The sequence below is a fragment of the Falco punctatus genome, assembly GCF_963210335.1.
Source record: "Falco punctatus genome assembly, chromosome: 6".
NCBI classification, from domain to species: domain Eukaryota; kingdom Metazoa; phylum Chordata; class Aves; order Falconiformes; family Falconidae; genus Falco; species Falco punctatus.
The window spans coordinates 78,673,712-78,696,912 of NC_137585.1; the positions used below are offsets into that span (position 1 = coordinate 78,673,712).

At 38.8% G+C, this 23,201-nt stretch overlaps 1 protein-coding gene across 1 annotated transcript in view; it reads left to right on the forward strand.

The window, feature by feature from the left end:
• The first annotated feature begins 743 nt into the window (after nucleotides 1-743).
• Nucleotides 744-23,201, forward strand: part of FOXP2 (forkhead box P2) — a 392,766-nt gene continuing 370,308 nt past the window's right edge. The window contains exons 1-2 of the mRNA XM_080391001.1: nucleotides 744-15,264; nucleotides 15,370-21,608. The gene's annotated coding sequence lies outside the window, so the exon portion shown is untranslated. The remainder of the gene's footprint in view (nucleotides 15,265-15,369; nucleotides 21,609-23,201) is intronic.

Consider the following 23,201-nt stretch of genomic DNA (forward strand, 5'->3'; position numbering starts at 1 on the left):
GCAAAGTGTTGTGCAGCACTTCTCTTCTTCTTTCATTGTGTAAACTTGTTGACTACTCTGCAGAGTTTAGTGTCACTGAGCAATCTGAGGGAGATGCCAAGGCTGGTTCTTCCCCTGAGGAGACACTAGGATGTGATTTGTATTTCTGAGGATTGCCTGGGGCTAAATGATGTTTGGTGCACCTCAGTGAAAAAACAGTGTTTATCTAGATAACTGCATCTTTGCTGCTGTAAAGTCAAAATTTTGTTTGGGAGTCGCCTATGATGCTTAGTCCGTTTATTCCGAGGGAGTAGAAGAAAGCTACATGTAAGCAGAAACCAAGCATTTTTTGTAAATGATCTTTGGGTTCATAGAGTTTGAATATAATTGAAAATGTCTGCATTATTTTAGGCTGTTGCTTCCTTGACTTTGTTGTCTCTGTTTTCATCTTGGTGTCAGTCCTTAACAGTATATATACAGGTTATAATTTTGTTCCTCTGCGAGATCAGAGGATAGCAGAGAAATACATACAACAATAATTTTGTTGTTGCTAATAAGAGCACTTCCATGTACCAATATGCAATGGAACCTAAAGGAGTATTGCTTGAATACTCAAAAATGTGGAGATTTTCCCTTTACAGGTGTTCACTGTCCCAGTCACAGAAGAGCAGAGGTTAAGATCTGCTCATCTGCAAAGACCATGCTTCTCACGTAAAGGAGGGAGAACTGTTGAAACATAACACACACACACCCCCCCCTCCCCCCTCCGTGTTTAAAGTATATTGGGATACTATGTAATGTTGCAGTGAGCTAAAAATCTCCTTGGAAAACTGTTGTTTAATATCAGGTATGGGGTATTGCTTTTTAAACTTCCAATAGACACCAGAAATTCTGAGGAGCTGTTGTAAAGGAGCACATCCTCGCTTTGAAGCTTCTTCCTGGTAGGTGCCACGCTGTTGTAAATTTAACTGACCCTAGGAGTGTTGGTCTTTGAGAGCATATAAAAATAGGATTTATGGTTCTGAGTTAATAAAATATGCTGATGCCACTGTAAGCCCTATTTAGATAGACAGCAGTAATCTCTGTTCAGCAGTATGAAACCGTCTGTCTCTAAGTAGTAGAAAACCTAAGAGTTCACAGCAAGGTTGTACCACATCCAGAGATGAGAAAAATGTCTCTGAAGTCAGAGGAGTTTTAGCTGCGTGGTTTTATTTTCCTGTGTAATTGCGTTCATTCTCCTGTGCTCATATTATACATCACGTCAAATAAACAAGATACCCAAAGTGCACAAAGGTGCATTTTAAAGTTCCTACCATACCTTATTTTTGCCAGCTTCAGCACAAGGAACAAGTTTCTTCTGAGTCTACAAGGTGGATCTGAAGTATGTGGAATTGGTGTTAAAAGGTGGAACATGCTGTGTGCTCATAAAAAACCTCTGTTCAGTTCAATGAGATACATTAAGAGGGCTAAGTTAACGTATCACCACTTTTTTGTGTTTTTTACAGTGTAAAATTGCTGTTTCCAAGTTTTTACCTTTCATGGAAGAGGGTGATAGAATTACATGTTTGGAAAGATAACTTTGAATTTGTAATTTTTCTATTGTGTTTGAAATATTTGACATTTAAATACATGGTTGTATTTACATATGTTGCATTTTCATTACAGCTAATCCTCTTGAAACTTGGTTGGCAAATGCCTTAAGCAGTTCTGTAAAATTGGGACAGATACAGTATTCTGCAACCTTGGAGTCTAATTGCAAATAAAGAACATTTTATAATTGTATTTTTCCACTGTTAAGATTCCCACTTTTAAAATTTAAAAGAGAATTGCTGTATGTAAACAGTAAGGAAATAGACTTCAGCAGGGAGATTAATATCTGAAAATTCACCAATTGGCACCTTATTTTAGTATAAAATATTAATAATCATGATTTTATATGCTGTGAACATAAAGATTACCTCTGTATGCTACTTAATATATTAAGTAAACATGTCTGTGTGAAGAAACCGTTCTGTGTGCATTATGAGGCACATGCATTTTTACAAAAGGCAACAGTTTTCAATATTAAGTCTAAATGATTGCTTTATAATTTGAAAAGACAGTAGAATAAGAAATCATTTCTTTGACACATAATGTTTTTTATAGTCCACAAATACATGGTGTCCATATGTGCTGGGATTTTGGTTTTTGTTTTGGGGCTTTTAAAAACAAGTATCTTTGGCATTTTTTTGCCCCTGTTTCCTAGCTTTTGATTTATTCAGATGTCAAAAATTATAGCTAAATATAACTAAGCCTGTTTTGTTCTGTATGTGAAATAACTTATTTATTAAATACCCTTAAGTTTACATAATCCAACCTTAGTAGTCACTGAATTTAAACAGTTTGAAATAAAGGGGAAAAAAGTCTATGTAACTCTGCAGAGATATCTATTATGAAGCTTGACCTACAGTCTGGACTTGGAAGATTTTTTCTATTAAGGTTGAATTTTTTTCAAATTATTGCATTATGTTTAGAAAAGTATCCAACAATTCCTTCTCCCTTCTAAAGAAAATTGTTCTTGCAGTCTACTCGCTCTTGTGATGCATCCTAAGAGTGGCTGGATACATCCATTCAAGCATCACGTGTTCATGGATGCTCCTGGACCAGGACAGCAGTCTCCCCGGCTCCCCGTACATGGGAGAGCCACAGGTTCTGCTGGGAGCTCCGCACTGGGTAGAGCTTGCATCCTATTTAGATGTTTAACGTTAAGTAGGATGAATCTGGTTTTAGTGTTGTGTAACAGCGAGTAGGGATGGTCCAAACCTAAGTTCTTTGACTAGGTGTTTCCACTTTACTGTTTAGCTCTGGGTCTCCTCCTTGTTACTCCCTTCTGTCTTTGCTTTTGCATCTTTCTGTAGTATAAATAGTTCCCCTGAGGGACCCTGGCAAGGGTGTAAAAGGTCCTCCAGGTTGCTGACACGATAGCTTTTCAATGCATGTATTCTTACAGACCTTTCACACGTTTTTTCTGGTAAGCTGCTGCTTGGTGGCAGCAATTCGCGTTGAAGTGGCCGATGGGTGCGTTGAGCCAGCTCCGCTCTCCTTAGGAAGCTTCTCTCCTTTTTGAAAAGCACAGAATGCAGTGGGAGTTTATGCCCGTAAGTTTATTTCCCAGCTATTTCTGTATGTGTGTGTCTCGTGTTGGTGGTTTGTTTTGGCCACGTCGAGGTCCCGAGACTCCTGCTCTTCATGGTCTCCTGAAGGAGGGAGGATTCCCTCTGCAGTCACGGTGCTGTCCTGGAGCTGGGCCCGATGAATGTATGTGTTACTGCTTCGTGAGCCAAACCCAGAGACGCGGTATCTGATCCCCAAAATAGGTAATTCCTTTAAATACCGCCAAGATAAAGAGCCGTAGGTCACGGAGGGGTGAATGACCCCTCAGGTCCTTGGGGAGAGCTGTACTGGGCTTCAGGGAGGTGGCAGGTATCTTCCCTCGCCCCTAAGTGCCAACAAGGTGTGTAAGGCTTGTTTCCACCCTTTTCCCATCTCTGTCGCTCTTGGACATCACCTCAGCAGTGTTGTGCAGGGAACCAGCTTCCAGCTTTCTGTCAGGCAGGAGAGGGGTGATGTCCTGCCCCAGCCCCTGCCCTTCCCTGGGCGGTGGGGTGGGACAGGCACCCCCCCACACCGAGGCGTCTCTGCCCGCCAGGGACACGGCACCTGGGGGGAGCGGAAGGCAGCAGATAACGAGCAGGCAATTAAAGGGCTTAGTAAAAGGAGACACAGAGTTAATGCCGTATGCGGCTCATCTTCAGTTTTCATAAACTCATACATAGGATCCAGTGAATCGGGAAGCAGGATGAAGGTTATCACAGTTTTGACGCAAACACTTAAATGGCTAATCTGTTTCTAAATGGTTATGTTTTTAATCTCAAGCCTCTTTACATGGCTGATCTGCTTTTTTTTCCTAACTTGACTTTGTTTTATAGGGGAAGTATTTCTGATCAGATTGCTTAAGCTCTGAGCTGTCATGTAAATACGTTCTGTCAAGTATATAATACACATTTTAAAATTTGTCTAAATATTTATGCTCTTGAGGAGATCACTATAGCTCTCAACAGACAGTTACAACCTAGTGAGTAAATAAATTGTATTTCTTTTTTTAAATCTACATTGTTTTTGCAAAAAATTTTAACTGTTTGAAAGATCACTTGAATCTCGCAAAATTCTACAAGATAGTTTCATTATTCACTGAGGAAAAAGTACCTCCTGTCTCTCAGCAGGGGCTGTAAATATATACATGCATATGTGTATATATATATTTCTTCTTAAGAATAAAATGTTTCTCCTTCTTCTGAAAACTAAAGGACAAAACACAAAGTGAATGAATTTACAAGTGCCACCACGTTTAAAATTATCGTTAGAAACGTGAAGCACATTTTCTGTTATTTTAAATTTGCTTTCAGTATGCACTCCATGGATTATTTTTTTCTTATTTTAGTAATTTTCCTGCCTGGATTACAGTTGTAAGATCTATGGTGTTCTGAATATTTTGTTAAAAAACCCCTTTAAAATTCAGAGAAATTTGGTGTAGCAAAGATCAGTAATTTTCATTCATTTTCAGGTAAAGAGCTTCCACACTTGCATGAGAAGGAAAATTATTAATGCTAAAGTTTAGAATGTTGTTAGTTTGTAATCAGTAAGAGTTAGAATAGGTCTGATTGATATCAGGCACAAGATTTCTGTAACGTGAAACACCTCAGAAACCGTTCACCAAGAAAAAAAGGTCTTGCAGTTTAAACCAGTGGAAATATGTTTTCGATGCTAGTCTATAAAGTCATAATAATTGTATTATCCTTTATTTTTACTTTGTACAATAATAAAACATATCCAGAGAAAATAAATCCGTGATTTTAACATCTTCTGACAAGCACATTAGACTGTAGAAAGAGCATCCAAGTTGGGGCTTGGGGCATATGGTGCTACCTTCTGCTAGCATAGCTCCAGAACAAGTCACTGTGTTCACCAAGGGGTCATATTCAGACTCTCAGGTTCCTTTCTCTGGTCTGGGAGAAAAAAACACAGTTCCTCTTCATATGGAAAAAAATTAGAACGTAAACCGTGAGCCTCACTTGCATGTGACACCTTCATTGTGCAGAGAATGCAGAGATGCTCTGAAATGTATTGCTACCAACCAGGTTTTTTGTCCAGGCATTCAAGAAATGCTTCAGAGAAGTTATGCTAAACAAAAATTGTGTTGGTTAATAATCCACAAGCTAAAAATTTCTGTAGCACTGTAAATGCTGAAATTAGCCCACATAAATATTTATAGCTATTTCTTAATTCTGAAAAGAGATACAATGCTGCTTTAAAAGAGTAGACGTTTATATCATGATGTGAAATTGATGAAGCATTTCAAACCTATGTACATTCAAAGTGTTATTTAAATGCTTGTTTCATGAATAAGTAGCAACTCACACAGACTTACTTTTCACATCTTCTTAGATTGTCTTATTTTATTTAAAGACTGGTATTTATAATAGATAATCCAAGTGTTGTGTATCTTGGGAATTCAACATATGGATGGGGATACGGAAGGCATTAGTTATACGAGATTTGTTGACCAGCTTTTAATTCAGATTGTCATTTTTAACACACGGCAGTGCAGATGGTAAAGTTTTGACTGTCCGTCAGAGCCCCAGTACCTTAGGGACAGCTGTTGCTGATAAATCTTTTTTACATGCTTTAGGTCAAAGTAGTCAAACCTGTTAGAGCACCTGCTTCTACATATGCAAATCTGTTGTTTTGTCATTTCATTAAACAAGGAAAGGTAGTGGTCTCTCGTGGCTGTAAGTAAGCCTGGAACACAGCCTGTACGAAATGAAATCTAGCAAAAAAGCCAACTGTGGTTTCTGCCGTATAGCCATGGGATGCTGCTTCTGTTTGGGGGCTTTGTTTCTGGAAGACTGCCTGTAATTTGGAAGGAGGGTAGAAAAGCAAGTGTATGTTTGGAGGCGAGAAGAAAAGGGAAGGTGTTTGCTGTCATTGACTGTAGGGTACTTGTGAAGTTTGACATGCCCAGAAGCTAGCGGGTGCCATGTGGGGCTCCCCTACACTGCATACCTCCGTTTTCATCATCTGGTAAGCCTGCAGCATCATTTCCAGGCACTGGAGCATACAACATGTCTACTTCGGTTTGGAGCTGATTGATCCACGGTATGGAACATGCTTGTGGGATCTTCCCTTGCTATAGAAGAACATAAATGATTGAAATGCTTTCTTAAGAAAGAAAAGTATCATTTGTTTATGTACTTTGGTGCCTAGCAAAAAAAATTCCTGTCAGATGGCAGCACGCTGCGAGAGCTGACGGTTTAGCGCACAAGGTTATGCATGGGTTGTGGAAACTTTTAAGCTGTTTGTAGTTGTTTATCATATATATATAGAGAGAGTTTAAATCATGAGGAATAAACTTCTTAATTTATTGCATGTTGCGAGCAGGGCCATGGCATGTAATAGAAGTGGCACTTACGGATTGTTTTTTTAAGCAAACTGACAGAAGATTTTATCCTGCACTGCTGTAGATTGCTGTGGGGGAGAAAGAGAAATAGTAAAATTGATGAACAAACGTTGCATGCTGTCATTTTAGATTATGTTGTTTTGCCATGAAGTTGTTGCTAATTTTTTTGAAGATACTGTAAAATTCTGCTGTTGCGGAAAGTACCATAGTTGCGCTCTCGTCTGTGTTAATTATTTCATTCCAAGGCTAGTTTGTCAACAGTATCTTAATCAAGCCACTAGCAAAAATGCTTTTTGAACATTTTGTGGAGGAAAAAAAAAATACCGCCCTGACCTTTCGACCTTGTCAGCTGAGTTTTCCCATTGTGACACTAGGCATTATTTTTGTAAAGGTTGGAAGTTTAACTCTTCAAGGAACCAGATATCATTTTTATTGGGATATTAATTCTGGTAGGTGCTAATCTCATCAAGATTTGCAGACATTTTCCTTCATAGGCCATTCTGATTTGTAGCTTTTTCTTTTCACAGCAGTATTAAATACCAAACCTTCTCTGATATGGAAGTTCATTAGAGATATGTCTTTGATGGCAGCCCTTTCAGGGCTTCAGTTTCAAATACCTTGATGTAAAGCTTAAGAAGCCATTGTGTTGTAAGCCCTCCTTGATGTGTCTTATTTAGATCTGCATAGTAAATCAAGGAAAGTAAATAACAAGGCAGCAGATGGAAGCATGGAGATAAGGCCAGTGAACAATTGTATTTGTATTTTGTTATGATGTTGACAGGAGCTAAAATTCACTAATCTAGTTCAACTGATCTGCATTTCAAAGAAATCTCATTTAGCAGCAACTTGAAGGTTTGGAGGATAAAGTTCTTTTATTGCAGCTTTTATTGCATTCTTTGCTAATTTATCTGGTCAAGATTTAGCCTTGCTTACTTAAAGCAGCAAGCATGTTACAAGGAGTCTTAAATACTACGAAAGCATTAACGTCTAGACTATGAACTGAAGGTAATTACATATCCAGCAGTGAATAGGCTACGTTTAGGAAATACTGTTGTCCAAATGGAATTGCAAGAGAAATGCAGATAAGGTATTTCCCCGTTTTCTCTTTAACTGTTTTTTTTTTGTTTGTTTGGTGTTGTGTTGTTGGTTTTTTATTATTATTTTATTGTGGAAAAAATGAATACGTAAGCAAACCTAATATTAATATAAAAAATATAATTTCTTGAATTGTGAATTCAGTGATACTGTACTTTGCTGCTCCATTTACAAACTGATAGTTCATATTAAGGTTTCATTTAATGATTACTCTCCTGTATCTATTAAACTACTGAAAGGTGGACAATAGTTTAGTAGAATGATGGACTGCAATTGATTTCATATGCGCTCTAAATAATGTAGACAATGTATATTTAAGTTATATATTTTTATCTAAAGTACAGCCATGTCATCTGGAAAAAAATGTGATAAATATATTATACAAACCAAAAATGATTAAAATTATGAGTGATATAAAGTGGAATGTAGGCTCTCCTTTTGGAATTTTTTTTAAAAATAGTTAATCTTAAGGCCAAAAAGCAGCCTTTTACTTCGATTTACATTTCACTTTATAATATAAATACTGACAATGGGCTATTTAGAGAATCAATCACAACCATGCACATACCTATGTACAGATATAACACTGATCTGGTGAAGTACACCAGACTGGTGTACACACACTCTAATAATGGGGCCCAGTTCTCTCAGACGTGTAAATCGAAACCGGCAGCTGCTGCGTTCTAATGCTGCAGCCCTTGCTGCCCTTCTGCAGCCTGTCCTTGTGGCAGAGCCCACACCTGTGCCCCGAGGTCTGCGCTTCCATCTCATGTGTAGGGTGGGTCTTTGCACTTCTTTGTAGCGCGTCTTTCTGGGCTGGAGAGGAACAGAGGGGAAGGCAGCTGGGGATGATGGCTGCGGCGATAGCCGATAGCTTTTTGACTGCTGGAGTCCATACGCTAATGACATCATGGGGCGAGGAATGCTTCTTCAGTAGCACTAGCTTAAGCATCTTTTGGTTCCTTCTCATTGCCATGCCTCTAAAGATGCTCATACAGTGTTTTGTGGGTTTGCAAGTTGGAGTCTGTAAGGTTGAAAACAGCTTTTATTTTGTCACATTACTTTTAGTGTAGTTCCCTGGCATGGCTGACCATGTAGCTCCGTGCACAGTTGCCTTGGCACATCTCAGTGTCCAGTGCTGGGAAGAAGGGGCAAGTGGTGCTGTAGCTGCCTCTGCCGCTGGAAGAAGTGTTCATCATTCTACACGCCAAGACGCACAAGATGAGCTTCCTCATCAGTGCAAGCCAAGCTGCGTCACGACTAGGTGGTCCCACCTTTATCCTGGCCAGATCTCCACACTCTTCTCTTGCCCTGGCAGGGATATCCCAGTTTGGCCAAAAGAAGATCACTTGTTTTGCAAGACTGTTTTCAAATAACTGAACTCCCTGATCTGTCTCACCTTGCAGTTGCACAAATGTCCAAGCCAGCACAAGGAAAGAATGGGAGTCTACAGCTGGAGCTGAGGAGGAAGATGAGGGAAGGTAGGGCTGCTTCAGCCCCAGCTTAAAGAGGCTGAAGTCATTGTGCTACTGCAGCCTCTCTGGAAAACTTGCCTTCACCCCAGGGCGTTGTATGCTCTGTGTGTGTGAAATGAACCAAAGAGCACAAATAGCAGTTACTCAAAAAGGTGCCTTGCATCGCTTTGCAAAATAAGTACATACCAGCCCATATAACGATGACGATAAAATAAATCAAACCCTCATAGAAAACTCCACAGTCTAGCTGAACACTTAATTCCATCCCAGTCTGCCAAAGTTCAGAAGGGACATTTTGGATTTGAAGATGTCTCAAGGATATTGTCCTGCTTACAACTCCCAGGAGCAAACAGGTCGCTCCACAAGATCCCTTCAGGCACAGTGGTGTTCACATTTTTAGATTAGGTCTTCCTTCTTTTTTATAACAATTTAAATCATTCCCTCAAATAAGCATATGCTCCTACTGTCTAGCCTGGCACGGTCTCCACGGTTTTGTCAATCAGAGTCTGTTTTTCAGACTTCCTGCCCTTGTACCTTTGGCTTCAGCATTGCTGACCCTCTCTCCATCCTGTCTAAGCCCTTCCTGTGTCCCGGCATTGCCTAGGGTGACAAGGAGGCATCCCGGCTGTCACCGAGTGCTCGCCTCTCCTGCCTCTGTCCCTCTGGCTCCACACTCATGATGTGTTCCTCCCAGGGCTGCAGGAGGAGACAGCATTTTCAGCAAAAGGGAGAGTGGGTGACAGAGGAAAAGGAGAATTTGAGGGGGCAAGAAAAAAATAAAAAACTGAATGAAGTTTTACGGAATTCCTCACATCTTTCCCTCTACAGAAGCCTTTTGCACTCCCTCCCACCCCACCCCCTCCCCCATCTAGGAGTGCTGCAGCTCTGTGAGGTGTGTTAATGAGTGATCTCTCAGGGGACAGGGATCAAAAGCATTTAGAAATGAGGTGGATTAAAAAAAAGTAATCTGAAGTTCTTGCTATTGTCACGTCAGTGCTGGTGTCAATTGCAGAGCCCTGACTGAATTGTGTGTGATGCTGCATGTCTGGAATCATACTGAACCAACACAGCGCTTGTATCTTCAGATCCTGCCGTGTGTCCCTATGTTGAACGGCCGTCTCGTGTTGGAAAGAGAAGGGCAGACGGAGCTGGGAGGAATATCGGAGAAAGGCGATGGCACTCTTCCCGCTGGGGGTTGCTGGAGAAAAATATTCCCAGGCATACTTGCCGCAAGAAGTGCTATGCCAGCGTACCACTACCTGTTTAACCTCCCCGAGCTTGTGTGTTGGTCTGATGATAACTTACCAACCACTCCATGTGACTGACCCAAATCCAGCAGTATATCTTTGTTGGCAGATTGTTGGATAGATTTTTATTTTTATTTTTTCTAGATTGCTAGTTAGCCTGTCTTCTATCATCTCTCTCGTACATGGCATTTACTTTGGATAGCAGAGAGCTAGCCGTGCAAGGGATTATTCAGAGATGGATCTTACCTTTGGTTTTATGCCGGTCTGTCCTCTTTAAATTTGTGTTTCTGGTCAATATGTTGGTGGTTCGTTTGTTTTTTGTTTTGTTTTCTTTTTCTTTAAAAAATTGGATAAATTGCAAGAGAAATAAAGAGTATTTCTCTAACATTTAATGAGTTGATCCAAATTCAGAAGATTTGAAGAGTTCAGCACACAGGTGATGAGAGGACTAGATTTGAAAATATTACAAATTTTAGCAGGTGTTTTCAGGCCCTGCAGGAGTTTTATATCAAAGTATAGGGAAGGTCATCGGTTATCTTAATGGCACCAATACATGGGTTCTAGTAGTAGAAAGACCGTTTTATCTGTGGATAGATAATTTGTCTTGCCTTTCTCTTTTTTTTTTTTTTTTTTTTTCTTTATGTAGGAGAAGGGAAGTAGTGCCAGCTCTGCTGTTTTCTGAAATACTGACTTTTTGATCATAGCATAATCAACTTCCTTAAATTGCAGACAAACCAAACAGCTTAATTCAGTTTAACAACATTTAGAGTGGTTTGCAGGATAACATTTTAATTATTTGCATCATCATTGATCCCTTGTTTACTCGTTGTGTTGTCTTCAGATTAGGACAATGATACCAGGGATCAGCTGGGAGGGATTTTTGCACAAGTATATTTGTGTCTTTTGTTGCCCTATTTTAATGTCTCTTTCGTAACAGAAGTTTCAGCATTTACTAGCCAAGCAGTGATTGTTTTTGTGAGGTAAGATTTCTGGGTAAAGGCTTTCAGGTAAACACAGAACTAAAGACACATGATTGTAATGCTACATTAGACTGACTGTACAGTTACATACGAGAGTAAATATTACTCAGTCTTAAACCAAAACTCCAATCCGGCCCTTGATTGTTTATAGGCGATGATTTCAGGCCATATCCTGTTCTAGTCTTCTACTTGGTTTCACCCAATCGGCTATAGGTATTGAAAGTAAAATTAATAGGATACTTACGTACAGAAACGGAATTTATAGCATATTTAGTCAGGGACCTGAGCTCTACTGTTTTTGGCAAATAAGACGTATAATCCTAAAACAATTAAGAAACTTGCTTGTGTAGTCCTCCTCAAATACTTTTTCTCTAATGCATTCTTCTGTAATATATTCTAAAAATAAGTGGCAACCATGAGATAAATTATTTTATTAATGCTTATTTGGGATGTCTTTGTAATGCAGCTGTGGCTTTATGAATTGCCAAAAAAATTCCCATAACACTAATGTAAATAAGATCATGTTACAATGTGTAGTTTTTACTTTGTGTCTTAGGTAACTTACGGAAATGGTGGGAGCTTGCACACAGGCATAGCTATTGATAGCCCATATTAGTATATGTGTACTCTGGAATATGTTTGTGTCTTTAATTTTATAAGTTACTTGTATCAGTGTGCTGTTTCAGAAATAAAAATCGTAAGCTAAGGAATTCTTCATGTAAAAATTTCTTCATACATCTTTGGTATGAGTGGATTTCCATCAGGGGTATAATTGAATTCTGGAATATTTGGAATTAATTTTTAAAGCAGGCATGAACGCTCGTTTAACCTTTGGATGGGAATATATGACAGGTGGTTGAAAAGAAAGCATTCTTAGTTTACACAATTTTGGGGGTGAGTTGATTCCCAGCGCTTTTAGCTGAGGTGATTGTGTATCAACCTTTCCCCCTTCATGTGCACTTGTGTGAGAGCGCCAAGATCACATTCATGGGAAGGTTTTGTGAAGTTTTAAATTGTAACTTGAAGCCACGTGTGGCAAGAGTGACATTCACCGCTTTTTATTTGGCAGCCAGTAGGTAGCTGTCCTCTAATACCTGTTCTTATGGTGTCCTTGCTCAACATCGAAGTAGTGGCAATGTTAATTCTGAACTGTTGTTATTACTAGTATCAAATTGTTTGTAAAGGGTTTATCCTGCAGTAGTATTTTACCTTCTGTAGTATACCTGGAGTCCAGTCTCTGAATTTTGCAATTTTGTGAGAAGCTTGTCTTTGCTCATAGACAAATTCCAAGACATTTGGTTCTTCTTTGCTACAGCTTGCTCTTATTTATAGTCAGTATCACAGTGACGTGCAGGATATCAAACAGAACTTGGATTCCTTTTGAGCTGAATGGGTTATATTCCTACCCCTAAGATTTTACATTCTAAACAGAGAAGTTGGACAAATGGTCAAAGGGAGCCGTGGCCCAGAATGTTGCTATAGGCCAGTAGTACACGGCTCTTTGATCATTAGCATGCTGTACAGTGAATTTTCTTTCATCCTCAGTGTAGCCATTTGAGCTGCAGAAGCAAACAGAGCAGCAAACATCATAGCAGCCTCTTCTTTTGCGGAGTGTAGAAGTGATGAGGGGGAATAGATAGAACAGTAAATATACTTTGATCCGATATATCAAGCTGACCAAAAAAAGTATCAGTAATTCAAATTCCTCACCATCGAGTCTAAAAAGAATGTTAATTAATAGGTCTGTGCGTAGATGTAGTGGAAAATTTCTGATTTTGGGGGGGGAAACATTAGGGTATTAATTCGTGCATCTTGCAAAAGGGATTTTGGTGCATACTGATGTCTGAACAAAGTTATTTTTGTCCTGTTATGTTTTTTTGTGCTAGTACAGGCTGCTCTTCGTATAATGTGCCAATGCATAAGTCTCCATATAGGGATACTCAGTTCACAGACACAAAGATCTGTGTCTAGCAAGACAGCAGAAAGGACTGGCTATATTCCTTTGGTACACCTGGTAGGTGTGGATGGAATTAATTAACATAGTTTTTGCTGAAAAGTGACATGCCAGTCCATGACAGCAAAAAGTGTTTGTTCCTGATGACAGTCATTCACTTTCTGCTGGTTCAGAAGGCTTCCCTGAAGGAATTTTAATTGATCTAAACTTACCCAAAATAAATCAGAAACACTGCTGTATCCTAGAGATTAAAGCAAAAGAGAAGATATTGGAATAGAGAGTGTTATGATTTTTAAGGTTTACTTTGAGATGAAATTTGGGACATGGAGATGCTGACCTGCATTTATATAAGTGCTGAACTGAGTTGGAACACATGGATGAAGTTACAGACTCAAACACATGAGACCAGTAAAGAACTTGAGAAGCAGAACGTTGCTTTGTAGCCTTCTGCCCTGACTGCTTTGGGACTGTGGACCGGGGAGAGGAAGGCTACTGCTGCTTTACAGTAAGACTTTGCTACCTCATTTGATTATCTTTTTTTGTCCTGTGGTGACGCTCTTTTGGAAAAGACAGTCAGATTTCTTAAGCATGTAGTAACGTCCAGAGAACCACGGGAATTCACTTTGCAGTTCAAAAGGATATAGCCTGTACTTCAAATGCAAGTAAGACTGGACTCCCTGTGTACCTAATGCAGTCATTCTGGTTCTCGTGCGGTTAATATATTGGTGTAAATGGATATAAGAATTTGATGAATTAGCACTAGTGTAGATTAATATACAACAAGGTAGGACTGGTCATCCTGGTTCGGACCAATAGTTCACCTCTGTCTCCAGTGAAGGCTCCCTTCTGAGGGTGCCTCCACTCTCCCTTTTGACTCATGGAAACTCCTTCCATCAACAGCATCGTTGGGAAGGAGTCCACAGTTACGTGTACCCATTTTGTGGAGAAGAAACTCCTGCTTTTTCTTTTGACCTTGAGTTTTACTAGGCAGCTCCTGAGTTCAAGGGATAGGGAACAGATGACGTCTGTGCAATCTGTCCATCTTCTTCAGGGTTTTGTAGTCTTCTGTCATGCCCTCCCTTAAGTTGCTTCTTTTTGTCTGCATAGTTGTGGCGTACTGAAGTGTTCCTCATATGGAAATCATTCTAAGCCTTTGATCATGTACATTTTCTTCTCTGAACCTTTTTGCAGATTAATTCTGTTGAGTTGTGTTCTGTGCTGGACACCAAAGCAGAGGATACTTTTCAAGATGGGGACTAATATGGTGGCAAATGATGTGTTATGCTTTGTTCTTTATTCCTTTCCTAGTAATTTTAAACTTTCAGTTTATGGTTTTGACTCTGATAGAATGGTAAGTTTTAAATTTTCATGGGGCTATCCATCACAAACCCCAGGTCTCACTTTCTGAGCAGTAAGATGTGGTGCAATAGAGAGCTGTTTTGGTTAATAGAAGATTCAGATCAGAATATTTATCAATAATGGGTAGCCAGGACAGTTTCCAGTGAACCTGTGTTCAGCAGATTGTGATTGCCTACTGGAACCCTGCCAAAAGTATTCAAGATTTCTTTGTGGTGCAAAATAAATAGTCAATGATAGGAAATTATCTTTTTATTTGTACGCTTACGCTTTTTAAAGTAATATGATCTTTTTATTATTAATCTTGGGAGTGGAGTAGATGACTGATTTAGGAGTAGTGACTACTTGACATGTTTCATACAAAGAAAGAAAGAGAGAAAGGTGTAAAATGTGTAGGATTTCTTCCAAGGTGTGCAGTATATGTGTGTAAGAACGGCCCTGAAGTGTGTTTTAAAGAGGCGATTATAATACCTTGGTATAGAAAACCTATATGGATGCTTGCATTGACTGTATTCCTTTCCCTTCTTACCCTTAGATAATTTCAAGTGAAAGTTAAGGACCTTTTGTCCTGATCTGTAGTAGAGGTGACAGACACTTCTGGAAGGAGGATCAGTTTGAGCAAAAAGGAAAAGACCGTCCCTTCCGACAGCACAGCAGGGTGACCAAGTGACTCCGAAGAAATGTAAGTGATTTATAACTGACCTGGCACTGTGGCTGTTTCTGCTGTGGCTTTATGTGCTCTGTGGGAGGAACACAGTGCCACATCACTGAAACGTGTTGCTTGTAGATGTAGAATAAGCTTAGGAAGAAATTTGTGGACCATACAGAAAATACAAACTCCTCCTATGTTTGTGTGATGGTAAGCTATGTTACATTTTATTTTTTTCCAAGTAGCGATTGCTATTGGGAATTGTAAATGGGAATTGGCAGTTGTAGATGGGAATGAAGTGCTGTAATAGTCACATACCTGTTTTTCAAACGTTTTCAACTCATCTAGATCTGAGTTAATTTAGATACATAGAAACTAAGCAGCTGAATCTCTGTTAGTCATCCTAGGTTGGGCCTCAGGAGAGAAGCAGGCATCTCCAGAGGCATCTCCAGCTCATCCTAAAAGTAACGGCTAGGGAATTCAGTATTATGCATTGTAATTTTAATAATTATTATGCATGTATGTATGTATATATATATGCATGTGTATATATATATGTGTGTGTATATATATATTAAAAATATTATCAGGTAAAAATTAATAATAATAATAAAAGTGTAGCTTGTGCCTCTCCATTGACCACTTAGCTTTAACCTAAGTGTTGTCAACCCTTTCAGCTGGCATGTCTGTGTAAGAAGTAGTGCCAGCTGCTTTTCCCCTCCCTATATTTTTCTCCCTCAGCATGTGTAGCTGTTCATAAATTTGGAGAATGGATCTGGCTGAAATTAACCAATTGTTTGTATAGTTTTGTTTTCACCTGGGTTTATCCCAGTCTTCTCCCATATGGCTGTTGGAGGGCTGCGACTGGTACAAAGGGTGATAGGGGTGGGAATTCACAGCCTAAAGTATGGGGGAGTGCACGATAGCTTCTTTTGGCAGCTGTGCTGGTTTCTGCAGCTTAAATTGCTTGATGAGCTATAGTCTCAGACCTTGTAGATATTTTTGGTGCTCTGCCATTTATAAAAGTGGAAAAACTTGAGTGAGGCACCCTTACTTATTATCTAATGTGGGGACTATTGTTTTGTTGTGCATTTCACCCTGTGGTAGTGCAGGGTCCTTTATATCATTTATAAATTAAAATTCAAATCTCTAAAACCAGGAAATGGTCACAAGTGGCTAGCAAGTAAGCAGGTGTCTTATAGTAATTTATAGTGTTGGCATGGTACTGTATAATTCATATATACATACGTAATTTCTGAATCTTAAAAATGCTAGCCTGATTTTGTATAGCACCAAGCATCATGTGTGGGTTGGGTGATATCATATGATTAGCAGTTGGACTAATTTAGTCACAAGATCTTTGCCTCTCCCGAACAGTAGAATACTGAATATCATTTCATTCTCACATTAAATACCTGATGGGAGGGTGTAAAGAAGATTGAGCCAGACTTCTCCTTGGTGCCCAGTGACAGAGTAAGAAGCAATGGGTACAAAATGAATACAGAAAATTCTATTTAAACAGAATATAAAAACCTTCTTTCCCATGGGGATGGTCAAACACTGGATCAGATTGCCCAGAGAGGCTGTAGAGTCTCCGTCCATGGAGATACTCAGAACCCAACGGGACACAGTGATGAGCAGCCTGCTGCATCTAACCCTGCTTGAGCAGGGGTTTAGACTAGATGTTGTCCTGAGGTCCCTTCCAACCTCAGCTGTTCTATGATACTGGGCATATTTATAGGTAAGCAAAATCAGACAAGATTCTGCTATTTTATTTTATATTTCAATTTTTTAATTAATTTAATTTTTCCTATTTTGATGTATTTCGCTGTTCAGTTTAGGCTTTTAGTTAAGTTTTGGCTAAAGATGAGAGATGGCAGAAGTTGTGAGCTTTCTAAAATGTGTTAAATTATATTTAAAGTCTTGTGAATATAATTATGAAAATCACACCGAAGTCTGTGAAAATATTTTTTAGCTATGAATTAACACCATATTTCACGTGATGTGGACAGTCACATGATGGGGGTTTTAGATGTTTAAAACGAGTATCTCTTTCACTTGATCCATGGAAAGGAAGGTACATTTTTAGTATTGTTTGCTGTTTGGAAAAAAAAAAAAAAGACAAAACTAGGGACAAAGCCTTGGAGAAGAGATCCATTAATCCACTGTAGAAAGAGCTGTCTTCCTGAAGTCTTGTCAAAGGTCAATGAGACCTATGAAGCAGCCTAGCAGTTTCATTATAAGCTCTGTTTTCAGGTACTTGCAAATGGCCATTCTGGGACAGTCCATAATTCAAGTGGATGCCAATGTAAACATGTAAAAACCGGGCAAATTTACAGTGAGACTTAACAATATAGTCTTTCATCTTCTACAAATGTGTGAATCAGGGGCTTCCTTGTATTTTGAAATACTTAGGAAAAAGGAACTCTCTCTTCACAAATGACAGTATTCTTGATTTTCAACTTTTATTAGTTTGGCAGACATTTTCTGTCCACAGTTTTGCTGTAGGCTGCATGCCTTTGCAAAAGCTTCCGTGAGATGGGTGTATCATTTCTGAAAATGGAAAAAAAACCCCAGATGTTCTAAAAAAAGGTCTAGGAACTCTCTGATTCGCTTTTGAGCAAGGACTTGAAATTTGAAAGTGAAGCTTTAATGGGGTCTTTTGCCATGCCTCTGAACGTCTATCCTTATTGCAGTGAATTACAAAGCTTTTGAAAATTGCTGCTTACTCATAATCAGAAGAGGCATATTACTTTGTCAGCATATTCTGAAAATATTCTCTGTATATTCTTAAGCTCCTAGAAATGATTGAGTCTGTCGTGGCTTGGAGATCAAACACTGTATGGCATGCACAGATCCCCTGTTATTTTCACAAAAGGGTCTTGTTTTTTTAATTTTTCTGGGACAGTCTATTTTGATTTTTATGCTAGTTGAGAATTCTCTTTTTCTGCATCTGACGCTTACTTTTCCCATGTACTTTTTGAGAAGAATGTCAAGAGTGGGATTAATTTCTCCTGACATTAGCCATGTAAAACATAGGTGGTGTAAATCTGAGCTGGTCACTTTAGACGTCTTTAGTCAGTGAAGAGAGATGGAGGCTTCCAGGGGAGGATTCCCATAGCCTCCTTTTATGTCTGTCTTGAGAGGAATCATCCTTTGGAGATGCCTGCTTCTTGTGACTGACAATAAAAGAAGCCTAAGGTGACCAGCACAAATTTAGACATCTAACTTTTCTGTTAAATGTTGAGGCAGATAAATTCCATCTCATGTGACTTTATGTGAGACTTAAGAGGCAGGATTTTTACCACTGACATTGCCAAAATATTGCTTTCCCATGAGTAAATAAAATTCTTTGAAAAATTATTTCTTTGTGGTTATGCTGATACTCATGAGCTTATTAAAAGGACATTTTCCATTTTGCTTAGCCATTTTATGTAACCATTAAAAAATTACTCTTCAAATGCCATTTTAGTATTACCTATGAAATGTCAATAGATTTTGAGGCTTTTTTTCTCGTATTTTGTCTGTGGCTTGAGAAATACAAATGTTTCAACTCTTATGTCATTACTAATTTCTAGTTAAGATAGCAAAAGGGATGTATCATGAGATTCTAGCATAGTTGCTTTACTATGGCTTGCAATAATAGACAATATTGTTGCTAATACAACAGACGAAAATGCACTTTTAGCTAATTTTTAAAAGCAAGCAATTGGATTACTTTCCAATTTGAAAAAGATTACTATCAACTAATATTGATAATGTGTTCTATTAGATGAGATTATGATGAAATGCTTCTTTCTACTTGTATTGAAGTATCGTAGATTTCTTTGTACTATCAACTGCTGCATATATTTGAGTAATGGCAACTACATCACCTAACATAGGATGATAACATACCACCTTCTTCGGTTCCAGTATTGCCAGGCAAGGGCTGTATGTGGGGAGCACTTCCTTGCCATCAAGTAGTTGAACAGCTCTAAGAGACATGAAAAGGAACATAAGTTTTTTCTATTTGCTTTTAGTTAAAAAACAGGTGTATGACACAGAACTTGTAGTGTAACTTATTATTAGATGTCTTTTTGTGGCTAATTGCTATGTATTTGAATTGCTAACTTGGATGGCTAGACTTACTCCATTTGTGTTTTTAACATCACTGTGATGAAACAATGGACAACAGTAGAATATACTTCAGAGATGGTCTCAATACTGTACTTGTCCTATTGTAGAAGAAATGCACGTGTTCGTTATGGTAAACTATTTCTGTACTTCCACTTACAGCTGATTGATTAACCTCATTGGGGTTTATCAAATTTTCCTTCATTTTTAATTTTGTTTTGAACATTACTTTTTGCAGCTGGGATGTATCTCTCATTTTTGTCTCCATCTTTTCATTGTTATTTAAGATGTGGTGAGTTAAGTGTTGCATAGTCGCAAACGGCATGTATAATAGCATAAAACTACAGAGAATACCTGACTCCTGGAATCTAAATCTACATTTGACCTGAGGAAGTGATTTGTGTTTTTTTTAAGAGTACTTGCATAATAGCCTAAGGAAAGTGCTTAGAGAAGGTAGGCAATCGCATGTTAATAAAATAATTTTAAGGTATTTTCTCTTTACATATATATATGTGTATATATATAAAATATTTGCACAAAATAGCATTCACCAGTGTTTGTGTCTCAGTATCAGTAAGCCTTGTACTATAAACATGAACAAAATATTTCCCTTAGAAATGCTGTCATATCAGTACTCGCTGGCCAAGATTCTCACTGCTAAATCCGCAGAACTTCACTGAAGCTGACAATCTGGCTCTTTATGTGGTTGATATAAGTTTTACAGGCTTGATTTTTTTTTTTCACAATTGTCTGACTTTATTTGAGTTGAATTTGTAATATTCCTATCCTTCTGCTACTTTTAAGAATATTTAGTTTTGAATGGCATTTTATGCATTATCACAAAAATCCACCAAAAGAACCCTAGTTTTGAGAAAATGAAAAGGGTGGTTCAGCCAAGGTGCCACTAAACAGAGGATGTTTGAGTAGTGAAGAACTGTGTATATTTTTATCAAACTATAAATTTTGTTTTATGATTGACATTTTGTCCTGACCCTCTTAGAGATTTCAAACTGAGTATATCCAACAGCCTGAGAATATCAGGGTCCAGTGAGTGAATCTGAGTATAGAAACCTGAAGAACATCCAGTAAAGAAAGTCATTATTGACTACATCAAAATTAACAGAGCAAAAATTGCCCATAACATGGGCAGCTAAATCAGGTGTTTTTTTTTAATAATAGGAATTTCCATGTGGCCAGTCCCATTCTGTTGTAGGTAGCGAATCAAGTTCCCATCGCACGGTTGGTGGATTCAAAATTTAAAGACAACGTGGAGTTTCAGATAGGGGGAAAGGGAAAGATGTTTTGTTTGTTGCAGGCATTTTTAGGAAGTATAAATATGTATTGATAGTTTTTTTAAAAACTACCTGTGTGCTATGCATCTTTTCTCAAGTTGCAAAGCAGGCAAGAGAAGAAGGAAAAGTTTTTAACAGCATGTCTTCATTTCTTCAGCCTATATAAGCTCTTATCTCTAGTGGATTTTGGATGGTTAGATTCCTGAATACTTGGTTGACAGCATCGATTAATTGGATCTTATGCCCATTCTGCCAATTTTCTTAATTTTTTTACTTTGTGAGAGATGCAGCCATATTAGTTTGGTATGAGTTATCTTTCCTGTGGTATAAGGGAGTGAGAGATGTGTGATAGGCTCAATAACGATGCCGGCTAAGCAGATGCCCTTCTCTGAAATGATGATTTCACAGACTCTGGTGTCCTCCTGCATGAAGTTGCGGTGCCCTGGCATTGAGCTGTTCAGGAACTGGAAATGGTATGAAACATGCATTTGTAATGGAACACAGTATTCTTCATATAAGATCAGTAAAAGTTTTTATAGGGTTGCTGTCTGTTGGTAAACAGCTACAGTGTTATGTTTCAGAGGTAGAAGCACTTGAATGGTAACGAAGGGATTCTTGTGTACAGTTAACAATGTATGGTGAGATCATTTGGGGCACAAGTCATGACATATATGATAATAGTAATAATACACTGCATTTCATCTGAAGATTTCAAAGAACTTTATAGAAAACATTAATGAATTAAGTATCACTCTAACCCTAACCCCCCGTGGAACCCTGCTGAGAGTACTTAAATCATCAGGTGGGCTGACTGCAGAAATACCATACCATTTTTGCTCTGTGTTGGTCACCATGCCTTTGCTGCACACCGGTAATTCAGGAAGCTTCAGTCATACATATCCTGATGAATACTTTCAACATGGAGATGCCAAGGCATAGAGAAATGGATTGACTTGCCACAGGGAAACAGTAAGTCCAGCACAAGCATCCCAACCCCAAAACAGTCCCAAAAGGTCTGGCTGTTTGCAGTGGTAGTCGGCTTGGGCTGCTGGGTCTCTGGGTTCTGCCCTTGAGTTACGTGCGTCCCCTTGTCCCCTAAGCTGTGTGGGGATCGTGCCTGGATCTTGACTGTGCTCCACAGTGAAGATGAGGTTTTTGACTGCTTTGCATGAAAAGGGTTAACTTCAGATACCTGGAATGAATACAGTTGTCACCTGGCTGTTGTACAGTTTGAAGCGCTCTGTAATATTACAGCAGATAGCACTATGCAAACACAGTACAGTTGGAACCTGGCCACGTAGAGTAACAGTTTCATGAGTTCTGATATACTGATACATGTATATGTCAGAAAACCAGCATATTTATATGTGTTAACACCATCGGGATGAGATACATTAAACGCAAACAGCTTTTCAAGGGCAAGACAGTAGTTGCACAAACACTGTAGTTGCAAAGAGTAAGAGCAGAAACCATCTGTTGTGTAGCGTATTTTGATGAAAACATCCATGATGGAAACCAAAGCTAATTAAACGGTTACTCCACAATGCAATTTAAGGGTCTTTAAATAATCTTCTTTAGAAAATCGGTTTGGAAAGACAGCTGTAAACGACACTGGGGTTTGCCCCACCAGCACTGCTGCCTGTGTAAGGCCTTTCCTGCACCATTGCTATGGACCATTCACTCACCCCTTGTCCCTTTGGCTGAAGGAGATAGCAGTAGTATCTTAGAGGTATTCTTTAATGTTTATGCTATTCTAGACCTCATATTTTGCGGTAGCGAAATATAAAACTGCTTCTCTTCTTTATCTGTAGCAACAAATGAAAACGTGTAGGTTCTCAACTGACACAATTTTGGCTAAAATCATATTTTTAAATAGAAACAAAGTATGGGTTATGCTAATAGAACCTCATTTGAAATTTAAACTGCTGCTGTTCACATTCAATAATGGAGCTATACATCAAGGAGTTTTCTGCAAAAACACAAAAATACTAATTCTTCATCCTCAGATCTGTAAATCCAGACTGATGGGATTTCAGCCCTTCATCTCTTAGTGACAGGCAGCAGCATCAGTGGAATAAAACTAAAATGTGATCCCCTTTCTCTCCACCTCCTTCCCCTAATTTTACTCTGACAGAGAAAGAATCGCAGTTTTAGCTGGTGTCTTTACTCAGGGGAAAAAATGATCTGTCATCAGGTCTTTTAAGGAGAAAGCTCTTCAGTGGAGCAGTTAAATGGTACTTTGATTCTCGGTGCATCTTATACCTGTATTTTTGCAAGATACGATAAATGATTTCTGAGGCAGTTATTGAGAGCAGAATCAAGGTCATCAACCTTCCCCCAAGAGGTCATTATCCCTCAGTTCTTGTTTCTGATGAAAATGTGGAACATGGGGGAGATGGGCTCCAGATGAACTGTCTGAAACTGTGCAGTCTCAAGTGAGCAATCCCCAGCCATATGTTAGTAAAAGATGTACTTCTGTTTTTTTCAGCTGCAAAAGTCAGTGACTGTGATCAAGTTTTTCTAGATGCATTTTAATTGATTTTGCAATAATTTAGTGCATGC